Source organism: Athene cunicularia (assembly GCF_003259725.1).
Source record: "Athene cunicularia isolate RWA chromosome 27 unlocalized genomic scaffold, athCun1 chr27_part1, whole genome shotgun sequence".
In the NCBI taxonomy this organism is placed as follows: Eukaryota; Metazoa; Chordata; class Aves; order Strigiformes; family Strigidae; genus Athene; species Athene cunicularia.
The window spans coordinates 2800328-2804876 of record NW_020799138.1 but is presented as its reverse complement, the minus strand read 5'-3'; the positions used below and the strand labels follow the sequence as shown (position 1 = coordinate 2804876).

General features: G+C 50.2%; 1 protein-coding gene across 1 annotated transcript in view; it reads left to right on the top strand.

The window, feature by feature from the left end:
• Positions 1-799: 799 nt before the first annotated feature.
• Positions 800-4549, top strand: part of KANSL1 (KAT8 regulatory NSL complex subunit 1) — a gene marked incomplete at its 3' end in the record, with an annotated part of 98832 nt that continues 95082 nt past the window's right edge. Inside the window, exon 1 of the mRNA XM_026864613.1 lies at positions 800-813. The remainder of the gene's footprint in view (positions 814-4549) is intronic.

The window sequence follows — 4549 nt, the reverse complement described above, 5'->3', positions numbered from 1 at the left end:
TAAAAAAAATGCTGTTTCTTCAATGGGAACCAGAGATCTAGGAATTTCAGTGGCTTTTTCCCTTTTGTTCTTTAAAAATTGGGAACACTTGTAATAAAATTTTCACCACCCTAGGAAGAGCCCTTAATTCAGCTGGGATGTGAAAAGGATATTCCTGCTACCTGGAAGATTTAACACGTAAAACTGTCCATTGTTTTATATGTACATCATACTTCAAAGCGATTTTTTTTTTTTTCCCCGAGAATCTCAAGTAACCTTTAGACCACATTACTATTTTGTCTTCTAAATAGATACACAAAATTATTATTTGATCAATAAAATTTTGCTCTCTTCAAAGAGGGGCAGGGAGGAGGGCGAGCATGAAGGCACTCTGGCAGCCAGGTTAGAGCAAGTGTGTTCACGGAAAAGAATTAGGGAACTGTCATTTTCTTACAACAAAACTATGGAAAAATGCAAAGTGTGGGCGTGGTGTGTACTATTTGCATTGAAACAATGTAATTTGTCTTCTTCCTTTTTTTTTTGCTTTTCCTGACTTTTTATTTCAGAAATTGTACAGTTTTTGGGGGGGGTGGGGGAAAGTCTTTTCTGTTAATATATTTGCGATTCATTAAAGGATGTGGAAAATCCAAATAAACTACTTTTAAAAGCAGGTTTATCCCCAGGTGCTTTGGGTCAGTGTTGGGACTCACCCTGCAGGAGGTGGATGAGTGGAGAGGAGCTGGAGAGGAGCCCTAAGGCCACCCTGGGGGTGTGGGGGAGCTGGTTTCTGTCCTGCAGTAGCTGGTGATCCCAGCGTGAAGCCAAGATGCCCCCGTGTCCTCCTGGCTCCATTCTGAGTGAGGTGTGGGGGGGTTACACCTGCTCTGAGGGGCGTGCAGTGACATTTCCAACAGCAGTTCTGTTCATCAGCTGCCATCCTGCAGCCTCAGGGGAGGCTCCATAAACTCCCAGGTACGGAGCAGAGATTTTTTTTTTATTTATTTATTTGTTATTCTGCCTTCCATAGCTGCTCCTAACGTTGATCGTGGCTGCGGCTGGTGTTGGCTCAGCAGAGAAATGATTACAGACTTTGCTCTACTTTCAGACCTGGAGGAAAAGCTTGCCAGGAAGGCAGCGTGAGGCTCATGGCTGTATGGGAATTCCTCTTGCTGCATAGACAGTATCTTGGATTAAGGCTTCTGGTACTCATTTTTGTCTACTACATTAGCATAATCCACTATTTTTTCTGAGCTAAATTTGGCTGTAAAAGTGACACTGAACTTAACCCTTTCCTACACCCAGTTGCTTCCCATCCTCTTTTTTTTTTTTTCCCCCATGTTTGTTTTAATCCTGGACTTTGATGGTTGTGTGTACAACTGCAGTCCCACACTCAGCTGCTCTGCTCTGTAGCCGACTTCCCGCCCTGCTTTACGCACGACAGCCAGAGCAGAGTTATTCTTCCTGTGTCTCGTTGCAGTTTCTCTGTGTCGGCTCAAATACGGGTGATTTAGGCTGTACGCTTCCTAGCGGTGAAACGAAGCTTTGTTAATGGTAGGCTGAGCTTTAAATGTCTCCAGAGAAAGGCAAAGCATTAATGAAGTTTGACTTGCAAGCTGCAATACTTTGTTCTGTGTCTGAATCACAGCAATGCAGCGAGTGTTAGGAGCTGTTAGTGTCTCAGGATTTCCAGCTCGGAAGGTTTTTGGCACCTCATCTACAGCTTCTTCCTGGTGCACCACGTCTCAGTCTGTTGTTCATCAGTAACTGCGCTGCATCATCTCCCTATTTTCTGTCCCTCTGGTCAAAGTTAGTGACTATTTGAGTAAAACCTGTTCCAGGAGCAGGCACTGGTTCATTCTTTTTTTTTTTTTTTTTTAATGGAGCAGAGGAACAGGGTTTCTAAGGCAGGAAGCCCTGTATTCCTGACCCTCAGAGGAGTGGGGTTTAATATTATATTAGCACGGAGAATAAAGTTTCCTCTGGTGCCTCTGCATATCTACTTTTCAAATCAGCATTTGCAGGGGACCTGATTTCTTAGTTTGGGTCCAGCTGCTATATAAACCCTGGGAGATGTTCCTTGCTTTGAAATCCCACAGCGTTGAGCAGCCGAGTGAGCAGGGACAAGAGGGACCCAGTCCCTTCCCTGTGGTCGCAGCACAGAACCCAGCCAGCAAACTCCTCTGCGTCCTCACATCCAGCTGGGCAGAGCCACGGAGCAAAGCCGCGGACTGGGAACACCGGACCCACAACAGCCTGTGGAGGTGGAAACAGGACAGGTGAGGGTGAAGGAGACAGAGGAGCTGCTGTGGCAGCTGCAACAGAGAAATGAGACTGATAAGAAATGGGGGAGTGAGCACAGCGGGGTGATGTGTGGGACCTGGCATGGGTGACCGCCCCCTCTCCAGAGCTGACACTCACATTCACCCGAGATTGGGTCAATCTGGGGCTTTTCTGGGTTTCTCAGTGCTTCAGCAGGAGTGCTGCTTAGCTCAGCAGGGCACCCCCCTGCACCTCTGCAGCCTCTCGGCACAGGCAGACACGGCCACTGATGGCTTCTGCATCCACTGGTGCCCATGGGTCTCGTCTGTGGGCCTGGCTGCATTTCTGGTCCATCCAAAAGGGGTTGGGGGTCCTCTTCCCCCCTTCATGGGATGCTCCAACCCACTCCCATCTGGGACCTCCTCTCCTGGCCCAGACTGTTTTGTTCAGCCTTAAAGGATGGGAAGGATTTCAAATATCCTAATGGTACCAGCGAGGGAAGTATCAGAAATACCTCCCAGATCAGAAAAAAAAAACCAAACCACAACACTTTCAAAGCTCAGTTCCATCAAAAATACTCCAGAAAACCACATCCAGGAAGGAACTCCAAGTTCCTTTCTGACAATCTTTACATTCAGACATTTTATCAGTTAAAAATCTCCTCCTATTCTAAAATCCAGCAGTTCATATCCACATATGTGTGGAACAACAGAAATTCTTTGTTGTCGGGACATTTGGAAAGTAAGCTTAAGAAGACAAGAGGATTGGTTTGCTACTTTCTGCCTCTTTTGATTTGTTGTGTTCTCAACAGATTTAGGCCCTTTCTGGCAGGTGTTTCTGCCTCAGACCCATCGCGCTGGGTCAGTGGCCCATCTATTGCACCCTCTTTGTTAAGGCAATCTGCTGTGCTGCTGGCAGTCACCTGCAGAACATGGCCATATCCTGGATTTTCCTGAAGAACTAGGAAAAACAGGCTGGTTGCAACCACCATACAGAAACCACCGTCCCTGGGAAAGGAGAGGCAGAGGATGGCGTCTGCATGGGAGATGGTGAACGCAGCTGCTCTGTGAAACAAACTTTAATTTAAATATAGATGAGTTTGGCCGCCACACTGAGTAGGGCCAGAAGTTCTCCCTGCACCAGAAGCGGTGGTGAAAAATTAATTTTGGTCCTAAAACTGAATATATCCAAAGAGAAAAAGACTGTCTGTATGTAATAGCGTGTGCGTGGTAATCCTCTGACACAGAGGGAAGCTCCTGCCTCCCCACGCCAGATGAGTTACCAGTGTTCAGCTAATCCCACGTAAAGCCTCTGGGTGTAGTGGTGTCTCTCCCTCCATCGGCATCGGCCGGTGGATGGACCTACCTGGACTTCAGGGAGGTGCTGGGGCAAGAAATCCCAGCTAAACCCAACACAGCTCGGCTTGCCCAAGGAGCCAGAAATGGGAATTTCCTTCTTTGACCCATCTGGCAGAACACACCTGTGCACAGATGTTGGGGATATTTGATGATGGTACAAAACATCCCGGGGATTCCTGGGGGCACTGAGGATCAGGGTGTCACCTGTGACACTGACGTGTCTGGAGCATCTCAAACATCTCCACAGCTCTGCTGTCCCAAAGGGAAGCAGGGACTCTTGTCACGCCGAAGGACCATCAGTGAAAAGCGAAGGAGCTTGTCTCGTTCTTGGCCTGAGGGACGTGAAGTTGTGCCTTTTATTTGAATTAAACCCAGCCTGGTGCTGGGATAAAAGCTAAAAGGAAAAAACAAAACCAAAACAAACAAACAAAAAAAGTGACAGTGGAAGCAACTGAATGAAGAGCACGGCCCTTGTGTCTCTCCACGTGAGCAGGCAGAAGGAGAAGGCAGTGGAAGAGTTTTTCTTGCCTGGGAGCAGGTGAGGCTGAGGCTGGCCCCGGGTTCAGCACCGGGAGGCTCACGGGGGCCCCGGGGGAGCTGCTGCCGGGTCCTGTCCGTGCGTTGGCCCACGGGACCAAGGCAGCTCGGGGCCAGCCCAGGCCCGGCCGGGGGACACGGGGCAGCGGTGCTGCCCCTCCTGCAGCCCCGGTGTCCCCCGTGGGGCTGGGGCCAGCGTCAGCTGCGGGGCAGGACCCTGCTGTCACCCGCGGGGTGGGAGCCCGCGGCACCTGCGGGACGTAGGCCCAGTGTCACGGGTGGGGTGCGGGCCCATTGTGGCCCGCGGGACAGGGGCCCACTGTGGCCCGCGGGACAGGAGCCCTTGTCACCCGCGGGACAGGAGCCCGGGGTCACCCGCGCGGCGGACCGGGGTCACCCGCGCCAGCCCCGTGTCA